Below are 13041 nucleotides of genomic sequence, written 5' to 3' on the forward strand. Positions count from 1 at the left end.
CCCACCTACGCACTACACGTATGTTTAATTTTTTATTTTATATATTCATAATCATCTTATTCTATAATAATCTTATTTATCATGTATAATTAAATGATATTTATTTTTACAATTATAAAATATAAATTACATTATGTAAATATTTATTATAAAGGATATAGTTATATTTGACTCAAAATTGCTTAACAATTTCATGTTAGAAATCCTATGTCTGGAACCTAGAAGCTATAGAAACAAAGAAATAAAAAAGTAATTCGGGTAAAAAATTAATAAAATATTTGTAAATAGAGAGTAAACAATAACCAAGATTTTATAATTATTTTACTTTATTTAATACAAATTTATTTTATTTTTATAATTCATTTTGACTTATTTTTCTCTTACAACAATTTTTACAAATATTTATATTATTAATAAATATTATTTTATATTATTTTTACTATTAAAAACATTTTAGTAACTTTTATTTTTATTTATTAAAATAATTTTTTTATTTGTAGTATCAATCAAAATTACACATAAACTTTAACAAAAATTTACTTTCAAATTTTTTTAATACTTCCAAATCTGTTCAAAAAACAATTAAATTAAAAATAAATTTGAAAATAATTTTTTTTTAATTTATCACATATAAAATAAATTTTACATTAAATTTTATTCTAAATATATTTTTACATATTTTTAAATCTACTCAAATAAAAAAAAATTTACTTACAAATTTTCTCACATTTATTCCAACCCTTTTTCCTCAGTCCATTCAAGGAACATATATGTTTTAACAATGTTAAAAGTTTACAATGGTTGAATTTCTTGTTGAACGGAAAAGATGGGTTTCCGTACATGAAAGACTATTTGGCCATAATGGAATTGGAATAGAATAGGAATAGCCATAGGAATAGGAATAGGCTCATATTAGTGACATGAAAGACAACTGAGCAAGTTAACAACCATCACCAATGGCCCCTACTCTATTCTCCATCACTTTCACCCGTCAGATATCCATATAATCATTTTTAAATATTTAAAACAAATCAAGCGTGAGAAAAAAATAATTAATTTTAATAGTAATTTAAGAAAACAATGTCACAAAAGAAAAAGAGGAAATTTATGTTATAGATATCATAGTACACTGCCAATGAAAAATCATGGACATAGAATAAATAAATTGACATGATTGGTCGTGCTATTTCCATAACCAGTTATTTTTGTACGGTAACTTTTTTTCCTTTTTTCTGCGCTCTTCTGCATCACTGTTGCTCCTTCTCTCTTTTAACTAACTCCTAATTTGTTAAGGATAATATTATCTTACAATGATTAACCTAATCCCAACAATAAAAATAAAAAAATAAATTACAATAATCTTATTAGGAATATAATTCTTTTTATTAATGTTATAGATATAAGGTAATAAGGATAATAATAAAGGTTAACTGTGGTAAAGTATAAACTTGCAATATTTTGAAATTGTTACTGTTGTGAAAGTACGGAATTATTTCTGGTAGTACAAGATCTATCTAGCCCGTGATAAAAGGAAGGAAGTACACACGCAAAGGATATAGATGCAGTTTTTTTACGTGTCTTAGACATCCAAGAGTTATATTACTCTATATCATCGAGGGTAAAGATACATGTAAAATAGCATCTTTCAAGAAACAAATTGAAAAAAAAAAAACTATAATTTAGAATAGATTTATTTTTCAATTTTGGGTTTTAAAGTGTAAAACATTTTCAATCTAATGGGTTAAAGTAGGAAAGTTATAAGAACATCATTTTAAGTAAATAATGTGTCTCAATTATTGTATTGTTTATATCACTTAATATGGTACATATGAATAACACATGTAAGTTTAGCTCATTACACTAAAACGAAGTTTGACTATTTTCTTAGCAATTTATGACACAATATGTCGTTTCTAATTTATAATTTTAAGACAACAACTTATTTTGACCATGGGAACAAATAAATTCAATTTAAAATATATGATTTGTCTTTAAGAGTGTGCGACAAACAAATGTGTATTTATATGTCGACGAACAACTAACAACAGTTTATGGATCTGACAGTGGTGGACAATTGCGAAACTTCAACTAGCACTATGAAACTTCAAGTAGAATGACTTTGACAAAGGAGGATAATGACAAACTGAAGGGACTGGATTGCCATCAAGTAAGTATGGAGCCTACAGTGGCTGAAAGCGACAAAATTGAAGGGATTGCCATCTCTGACTAGTGGGGCCTGCAGTGGCTGGAAACATACTCTCCCTAACGTGGAACACACACACACACACACACACACACACACACACATATATATATATATATGGATTTACTAACTTATGTAAGTTCTTTTTTTAATTGGTACACTTTAGCAAAGTGTATGTCAAGTTTTAGTAGATAAAAAAATTCTCATTCATAAAAACAAAATACTTTAAACACAGAGGTATTTTAATAATTTTAACTTTTAATTTAAAATAAAATAAAATAAATCAAAAAATATTCACCTAACTTTAACTCGCCTTCCTAACTTATCCAAATTGTTTCTTTCTCATCTTCATCCTCTCTTTCCCACACATAACAACTCGCGACACCACAATTGGTTACTCTTGCTTTGCTCTTTTATCTGTTTGTCACTTTAATAAAAAATAGTTGATGATGTTAATCGTAGGACTGTATTATATCTTTTCCTTTCTGATTGTTATTAAATTTCTTTTTAAATTTTAGAAGCAATTATCTTCAGGGAGGTTTTATATATATTTAAGTGTGAAATAATTTATGTAGAAGAAAAAGAAATTATATTACTGTATTCATTTTACAAACAATGAAGATTGAAAGAGACAATAGTAAAACAAAAAAGAAATTGTTGATGTGATAGAAAAGAGATCAAGAAAAAATGATGAAAAATGTTTTGAAATCGTGTTACAATAGGAAAAGAGAAGATGGGAAATAACATAAAATGTGAAATAAAGTGTGTTGTGAAAAAAATATGCACTATACCCTAGTAACCGAGCGACGAATAAGAGGTTTGTAATTAAAACAGTGAGTAGGCGGCGAATAAAAGGTTTGTGGCCAAAACAATCAACTGATCAACTACTTGACGGGGCACAAATCAGGTTAGGTGGCTAATCATTAATGACCCATTAATACACTTAATGACCATATCAAGGATGAATATATGGCATTAATGGATGATTGTCAAGTTATATTGCCTAAAAATATATTGTATTAATGAAGAATTAGTATGGTTGGATGATCATGAAGCTTATAAATACAAGATTACTGCCCAAGTAAAGACATCTTATTCCCAATTAATATCAAAATACACTAAAGCAATATCGCTAACTTGAGCGTCAGAGTATTTCTTGCAGGTCCACCACTGAATGGAAGAACTATCGACTGAGTCGACGATCGGTGTAGAGGATCGAAGGGCGAATTTAGGAGCATGAAGTGATGACGATTATCCTCGGACCCTTATTACTGAAACATTTTGGCGCCCACCGTGGGGCCAGAGGAGTGCAGAAGAAACCCAGTTTGAGACCACAATGGTAGAACAGCTCCAATTGTAGGTACTCTAGGAGATGGAAAGGCATGTGCAGGAGTTGAGGGTGGAGGTAGCGGCATTGAGAGCAGAGTGGGGTGATGGACAGAGGGGGCAGTTGGTGCAACAGTCGGGGAAAAATCAGGCTGGGGGCCGTGTGTAGGAAAACAGGAGGGATAATAGTCATACCATTCAAGCCGAAGATAGAGGGCAAGAGGCAACTAACGCCTTGGGGAGGAATGCCCAAAATGCCAGGCCTAATGTAGAAAATCCGGCTACGGTGAATCACCCTGAGCAGGAAAACCATCTCGCGTTGATGGATCGCCCCGACCAAGCTGAGGGACTTCAACCTTTCACGACAACCGTAATGAGGGCACCCATGCCTGATAACAAAGTGCTTCTGGCGATGGAGAATTGTGGATCAACAGATCCCGAGAAGCATCTTCGGTCTTTCGTGGATGCAATGGCGGTTTATTCTTCTGATGATTTCATGTGGTGCAGGGTATTCTCTTTATCCTTGAAGGGTGAGGCATTTGATTGGTTCCATTCCCTAGAGCCTGGGACCATAGATGGATTTGCGACGCTGTGGAACCTGTTTGGTTAGTAGTACGCTTCTAGCAAAGCATAAGGCTTAACGTATTTGGTGCTAGTCAAGATGAGGCAAGGAAGAGAGGAGACACTTAAGGCTTTCATGGACCGATTTAATCAAATTGTGTGTCAGGTGAAGGATGTGGACTAGAAGTTGATAATAAGTACTTTGACTACCGCTCTGAAACCGTCAACATTCGCTGATCTTCTTTAAGCTGAGGAGCCCCAAACACTAGCAGAGTTACAAAACAAGGTGGCAAAGTTCATACGCATTGAAGAAATGAGGGCTTTCCAAAGAGGCCAGAAGGAAGAAGCTGAACAAGCGGTGAACCTTAATTGTGGACGAAAAGAAGGGAATAGATCGTTCGGTCATGACGAGAAGAGAGGAGGCTCAAGGCGTCAGGATTTCCTAAGGGAGCCTGAATACGTGAACTATACACCCTTGAGTGCACCCTCGAACAAGGATGCTAGAAAAAGCATTGCAGGCCGATTTGTTACTCGTAAAGTAACTACCAAATCCTCCATATGCTGATGGAGGAAAACACTGTCGATATCATCAAAATCTGGGCCATACGACTGAAGAATGTACCGCTCTCAAGGATAAAATTGAGGAGTTGATAAGGGCTCGTCACCTTAAGAAGCATGTACGGGAGGAGCACCACAAGAATAACGACTGAAGAAACAGAAGTAGAAGTAGAGAACGACCCTTGAGAGGTCACATCAATTAAGATCTTTAGAGGATTCGCTAGAGGCAAATCGACCTCATTCCCCAAGAAACGACATGGAAAATCTTAAAGGAGCGTATTGATTGGAATACTCGAATAGTAAATTCGTCCCCAACATGTGGAATTCTACCAATTTTAAAATTTTATTTAAGCTAAGTACGATATGTCATTTTATGTTGAAGAAATAACATATGATGTTTTCAATAATTGGTGTACTAACCTATAAGTTATCAAGACTGACAATTTAAGTAGCATGCCGACCGATGATTCAAAAGAAAAATCACATCAGTGTCGTTCAGTTATTCAAAAGTGAAATCACCTCGTCCAGAGTGAAAAGAGCTTCAAAAGCCAACTCCTACATTGTGTCAACCAGTGATTCAAAAGAGAAATCAGCTCGGTGTTGCTCAATGATTCAAAAGCGAAATCACCTCGACCAGAGCGAACTCTTACATTGTGTCGATCGGTGATTCAAAAGCGAAATCACCTCGGTGTCGTTCGATGATTCAAAAGCAAAATCACCTCGGTGCCACTGGATGATTGAAAAGCAAAATCACCTCTACCAGAGCGAACTCCTACATTGTGTCAACCAGTGATTCAAAATCGAAATCACCTAGGTGCCACTCGATGATTCAAAATCAAAATCACCTCGACCAGAGTGAACTCCTACATTGCGCCGACCGGTGATTCAAAAGCGAAATCACCTCGGTGTCGTTTTCAAAAGCAAAATCACCTTGGTGTCGCTTGGTGATTCCAAAGTGAAATCACCTCGACCAGAGCGAACTCCTACATTGTGCCGACCGGTGATTCATAAGCGAAATCACCTCGGTGTCGCTCGGTGATTCAAAAGAAAAATCACCTCGACTAGAGCGAACTCCTACATTGTGTCGACCGGTGATTCAAAAGTCTCAAATTTAGAAGGAATATTATTTCTTTCTTATTCTCATTATGAGGTTATTAACCTCTATAAATATACATGGGTTAGTTGCATATTTTAGGAAATACAGACTGTTAATTCGAAGAAACAGATCCCTATGATTACGGGATCAATCATACATAAATAAACCTAATAAATGCAGCACATAACTGTTGCCTAAATACAACCCATCAAATATAAAAACATCCTAAAAATATATCATGACAATTACTACCACATTAATCATGGTTTTTGACACTCCCCCTCAAGCTGGTGAATAGGTATTTTCCATTCCGAGCTTGGATATAATCCCTTCAAATTTACTGCAGTTCAGGCCCTTGGTGAGGATGTCCGCAAGTTGGTTCTGAGTGGACATATATGGTGTGCAAATCATGCCACAGTCAAGTTTTTCCTTGATAAAGTGTCTATCGAATTCAATATGTTTAGTCCTATCATGTTGAATCGGGTTGTGAGCTATGCTAATTGCAGAGTTATTTTCGCAATATAACCTCATAGGTCCGTCCCACTTTATCTTCAAGTCTTCCAATATAATCTTCAGCCATAGAAGTTCACATATTCTGTGAGCCATTGCACGAAATTTTGCTTCAGCACTTAATCTAGCCACTACACTCTGTTTTTTACTCTTCCAAGTGACTAAGTTTCCACCGAGGAAGGTGCAGTATCCCGTGGTTGACCTTCTATCTACAACTGACCCTGCATAGTCTGCATCTTTATATGCTTCAAGACTTACACTCTTGTTCCGCTTGAACAAAATTCCTCTTCCGGAGGTTCCTTTTAAGTACTGAACAATCCTAAGGGCAGCTTGTAGATGAGCTTCCTTTGGTTGGTGCATAAATTAGCTGACTAGACTTACAGCAAAAGCAATGTCTGGTCTAGTATGAGATAAGTAAATAAGTCTGCCCACAAGTCTTTGATACATTTACTTGTCCACCGCAATATCCTCCTCCATACTTCCCAATTTTATATTTGGATCAACTGGAGTACTTGCTAGTCTGCAACCTGTCTTCCCTGTTTCTTTGAGCAGATCAATAATATACTTCTGTTGATATATGAAGATCCCTTTCTTGGAATGAGCCACTTCAATTCTCACAAAATATTTAAGCCTCCCTAGCGTCTTGATCTCAAATTCAGTGGCAAGACACTCACTTAACACTTGTAGTTCTTGCTTGTCGTCCCCACTTACTATAATATCATCTACATACACTAATAAAAGTGTTACTTCCCCTAAAACTAAATGTTTGATAAATAATGTGTGATCTCATTGGCTCTATTTGTAGCCCAGACCTGTCATGACCTTGGTAAATCTTCCAAACCATGCTCTTGGAGATTGTTTCAGTCCATATAGAGCCTTTCTTAGTTTTGCAAACAGTTCCAGCAACAACCCGACCATTGTAACCAGGGGGCAATTCCATGTATATTTCTTCTTTAAGATCTCCATGCAAAAATGCATTCTTCACATCAAATTGTTGCAAATCCCAATCATTATTAGCTACCAATGACAATATTACTCTGACTGTGTTCATCTTAGCAACCAGGGAAAATGTCTCCAAGTAATCAATTCCATAGGTTTGAGTGAAGCCTTTAGCTACCAACCTTGCCTTGTGACGTTCAATGGTCCCATCGACCCTATACTTTATTGTATATACCCACTTACATCCAACTGGTTTTTTTCCAAGAGGCAGAGTGACAAGTTCCCAGGTTCTATTTTTGTTTAACGCATCCATTTCCACATCCATGGCATGTTTCCATTTCCTGTCAGACAATGCTTCAGATACAGAGGAAGGGGTGTGTGTGGAGTTGAGGTTAGTGAGAAAATTTTTATGGGTAGGAGAGAATTTTTCAAAGGATAAAAAATTTGACAGTGGGTAAAGTGGTTGTTGAGTGCATGTTCTAGTTCCCTTTCTAAGGGTAATGGGCAGGTCCAAAGTTTGGTCCACCTGTACTTCTAGATTTTTAGACAAAAGCTCATTAGAATCACTTAAATTTATAGGATTTGAAGGTGTTACCTCATGCAGTGACGGTGGGTTGGATTCTTGGACATTGCCGGATCCTGGAATGGCCTTTTCTTTCCTTGAATATACCAGATTTTTCCCAAACTTTCCGCCTCCATCGGGTGCAGGTGCAGAAGGCTGTTTTGCTGGTTCAAGTGCAGGTGTAGGAGGTCTCACTGGTTCAGGTGCAGCATGCTCAATGCTTCCCTCAGTTTCAGGGCCAATTTCTGGGCCAATTTCAGGTCCAAACGTCATATTTGGGAACATGAGAGTCTCATCTTCCTTTCTTACATTCTCCCCCTGAAAATGAGGCTGTTTAAAGTAGTTTCTTGTTCGTTCAAGGTGACATCTCTTGACACATAGAATCTTTTTGAGAGGGGTTGAAAACATTTGTACCCTTTTTGTGTGGTAGAGTACCCTAAGAAGACATACTTGACAACCCTAGGATCCAACTTTCCCCTTTCATTACTATGAATATGCACAAAGGATACACACCCAATTATTCTAGGTTGAAGGTTATTTTTAGGATCTAAGTGTGGGTAGAACGAGGATAGAACTTCCATGGGACTTTTAGAGTTTAAAATTTTAGTGGGTAACCTATTAATTAGATAAGTGGCAGTAAGAAGGGCTTCCCCCTAAAATCTCTTAGGAACATGGTTTTGAAAAAGTAGAGCTCTAGTTTGATCTAATAGGTGCCCATTTTTCCTTTCTGAAATCCTATTTTGTTGAGGTGTGTTCACACATGAGGACTCATGGATTATCCCTTCCCTTTGGCAAAAAGAGTTTAGTACAAGGTTAAAGTAGTCCTTGGCATTGTCAGACCTAATTCTTTTGATACTGACCCCAAATTGATTTTTAATCATTGAGACAAATTGGATAAACATAGAGCTAACTTCAGATTTTTGTTTTAGTAAAAACACCCAAGTCACCCGGGTACAATCATCAATGAATGTTAAAAACCATTTAGCACCTGAGATATTAGGAACATGGGCAGGACCCCATACATCAGTGTGAACAAGAGAAAATGGGAGAGAAATCATCTTTTTGCTAATGGGAAAAGGTACACGCTTGTGTTTTGCAAACTCACACACCTCACAATGGAGACTCTCCACATTTAAATTTTTAAACAGGGAAGGAAACAACACTTTTATAACACGGAATGACGGATGTCCTAGCTGGTAATGATGAAGTTGAGCTTTCTCTTTATTGGTCATGATGGATGTAGATATAGATGACACTAACAGTTTCGCACTAGATTATTTTTTTCATTTAACAACTTAGACAAGTCCTAATATATCTCCTAACAAACTCTCAACTTTCCAAAATAGGACCCACCTCTTTACTCTGTATCAGTTTTCAGTCATTTAATACTTCTAACAAGTCACAAATAACTTCATAACAGTCCTATAATAGTTGTTCCCTCACACTAACCCTTGTTACATAATTTCGTTCATCAAATCCCTCCTTTTTTTAGACTTTAAACCCAAGTAATTTACCTCTCTTCACTCCAAACACTATAATTTCAATTTCAAACCACAAGACTACTTCACCACAAACAATCATGACAACAAAAGTATTCCAAACATATCATACCAAACATTTCTTCATCACACAATCATGGATTCATCATTTAAATACAATTCTTAGTAGAACAATCATTACCATTCAATCCAAAATATCTTATCACATGTAGAAATACTAAATTTAAACCATAAACAGAAATCTAAGACAATGTATAACTTTTCTTACCTTAGAAAAGCTTCTACAACTCTAAGAACTCTCAACAATTGCTTCCATCGCAAGAAACTTCTAGAAAAGCCTACAAATTAGTGATTAGAGACAAACTGTTGAACCTTAATTGGACCGAGAATCAAAGAAGAAAAGTTATTGACACATGCAAAACATATTTTCTTTGCATGATCATGAACTGACAATACAAAGGAAAAAAGATAAAAACTTACTTGATCTAAATAGAGAACCAATTGGGTAGATAGGTAGACCTTGTTGCAAAGATTGCCTAGACACCTTTTGATTGTCAAATAAACGATTTAGGAGTCAGAAATCTTAGAGAGAAGAGAGAGAATTTAAGAAGATATTAATTTAAAAAGATAAATTGTGTTTTAGGTAATGAGACAAATTTAAGAAATTCTATTTATATTACTGAATTATTTTAAAATAAAAAACTCAATCTCATCTTTTGGAAACATTTATCTACTTCAATACTTTATTTTCTAAGTTCTTCAACACGTATTTATTAATTGGTAAGAAAAAATAAATATATCAAAATAATATTTATTTTGTAGCTTAATTGAATTTTAAATTTCTTATAAATTTCAGTACTTAAATGATGCTTATTAAAAATTATTTTATTAATTATTCAAAATACCTTTTAATTTTAGTTTTATTTTAATTTTTCCATCAACATAATTTTATCATTATTTTATCATCTCATTTTATTTATAAATATCTAAGTTTATAAATCAAGTCAAATTTAATTAAATATAAATTTTTTATACAAAATATACAAAGAAAACTTTTTCTAGGATCCCATGAAAATGTTTATATGCAGTTGAAGAGCGAGGGAAGATTATACTTTGTTATTATTACAGTGTAGAAAATCGATTCTCACAACATGAGTAGTGATAATACGTTGACAAATCAAATCAAATAAAAGACATTCATTCAATAACTTAAAATAACAATATTTATTTTATTTTTTAGTTAAAAATTTTAGTATACATTATTATATTATTAAATAGATTGTTAAATGAGAGTAAATTTTTAAAAAGTGAGAAAAGATTATTTTTGAAAAGAGATAGTACAAAAAAAAAAAAAACTACTGTATATACAGTAGCTTAGGTGTGGCCTGTGGCTTAGAGGTGAAGTGAGTTTGGTTTTTAGTTGAAAGAAGGATTGATGCATCTTATTCTGTTCATACGTCAAGAATAGGGTTCAGCAGACTTCAAAGCTGTCAGACCACTCTACTCTAATTTGTTACATCCACTTTATGCACTTTATGCCAATGCTAACAAATATTAAAATGCTTTAAAACTCATTTAATTCATTGTTACTATTTTAAGTTTTTAAAACTTTTCTATTTTTATATTTTTTATTAAATTCAGTCATTATTTTTAAAATATGAAATATTCAATTAAAACTTAATTAAGTCTTATTTTATAAAAATTATTGTAAGAATATAGAAAATAAAGTATTAGAATAGATAGGTATATTAAAATAATGAGATGATCATTTTTATTTTAAAAAATAATCTTATAATATAAATAGAAATTTTTAGAACTCGGTTCATTATCTAAATACATTCTATCGGTCTAAAATATTGTTTCCTTTCTTTTCTCTCACATCTTTTTAGTTTTTCTCAGAATTGGTTCATCTGTTCGATGATCAGGAAACTCTAGACGATCATAATGTCAATGACTATAATCTATATCGTTCAATTTCTTGTTTTGAGCTAGTAAGTTGTTTCTCCTCTTTCTCCGTACATCTTTAACCGTGATCATGCAACAATTTCTATTTGCATGTATTTGGTTGCTTTCCTCTTCAATTTCTAGCTCAAATTAGGTTCTAAAGTTGATTTCCTATCACCAATAAGTGATTTGTAGGGTTTTCTAGAGTTTCCTTGTGGTGCAAGCATCTGTCAGGGTTCCGTGAGTTGCGATGTTGATCAGAGGTAAGGGGAGCTAGATCATTGCTTTAATTCTTAGTTGGCATGTATGTGTGATGAATTTTGTGTTATGGTGATGATTAAACTATATCTAGGTTTTTGAGTAGATTTAGTTATGTGTAATTTGATTGTTTGCCTGTGGAAATTGTGAAATAACGATTGTGAACTGAAATAGATGATGTGTAAAACTGTCATTGACCATACTAGGTGGGAGTAATCAGTTATAGGAGTGATTACATGGAAATCTAAGTGAATTATATATGCTTGTTTTGAGTCATGTTGAGGAAGTGAGGTAGTGGAAATGAGAAATTGGGGTTTGGTGTACCATTGGTCTGTTGGAACAGTTTTAATAAGTCAAATGTGATTTGCTTGAGCCCTTAAACTGGTCTAAAGTGTGTCCAAAGTGGTAGATTTGTTTTTGGGTCTATAAGTTGAGGTGTTTGAGGTTTTGAGGTAGGAAATTGTTCATAAACACTTTAGATTGATGGTAAGAAGGTTGAGAATCAATTAGTCAAGTCTAATTAGGTGTATAACACAAATTAGGATGGTTAGAAGTTGAGAAAAATAGTTAGAATTGGTAATTGGGGTGTGAGTTGCATAATTCTGTAGAATTTCCTGTTGTAGATTATGCAGACTCGCTAAGCGAATAGATTCGCACAACCAGTAGTCCTACCAAGATGCTCTCTGCCAGGGCATTCGCATAGCGAGAGGGTGCATTTTGCGAATGGTTTTGGAGATTTGCTCTCTGTCAGAGCATTCACACAGCGAGATGGTATGTTGTGCGAATGGTTGTAGGGGTTTACTCTGTCTGATGATTCGCACAACGAATCATTTCGCTGAGCACCTGGTGGTGGTCTAGGGTGACTTCCAGTTATATTCGAATAGCGAAAGGGGGCGCACAACGAGTGTTTGAGGGGGGGGGGGTCTGAACCACTGTCTAGGCTTTCGCATAGCACATTAGGGGGTGTTATGCGAGTGGGTGAGGTCTGGTACCACTGAAAATTTATTCACACAGTGAGGTGGGTCGTTGTACGAGAAACCTCTGGGTTCGCTATGCGAAAGTGTGCGCTAAGCGAATGGTTCGAGTTCTAGTTATGCTTTTCTTAATTTCCTTGTTTGTTTTTAATGATGTGATGAATGATTTAGATGATGGATGATTGTGTGAAAAGTTATATGAGTATCAAGTAATTTGAGTTATGATTCAAAGGGAAATTAAGTATGTTTTCAAAGTAAAGTAGTAAGTTTCAATGTGAGATCTCTTAGTGAGAATCAAGTTTCTTTATAATGAATGCAAGAGCTCAGTCTTGGAGGTTATCCTGAAACTCGAATGATCTTTCATTCTCAAGTAGAGAAGATTGAACCATGTTGTGAGAAGTAGCACGAGGTCTTAGTTTTGGGGCTTCCAGTATGCCTCAAGGTCCAGAACAGACTAACCTCGTGAGTGGGTAGGGTGAAACCCATTGGCAATGACTTTGCAAAGGAGTAGAGGCCACCACGAATGCATGACCCACCATAGCTCGGCAATCATTCTAAGTCTGGGCAGTCAAGTCTATGTCATAACATGTTAGGATGTTTGAACTAGTCTA

This window comes from Vigna radiata, chromosome 11 (genome assembly GCF_000741045.1).
Source record: "Vigna radiata var. radiata cultivar VC1973A chromosome 11, Vradiata_ver6, whole genome shotgun sequence".
NCBI classification, from domain to species: domain Eukaryota; kingdom Viridiplantae; phylum Streptophyta; class Magnoliopsida; order Fabales; family Fabaceae; genus Vigna; species Vigna radiata.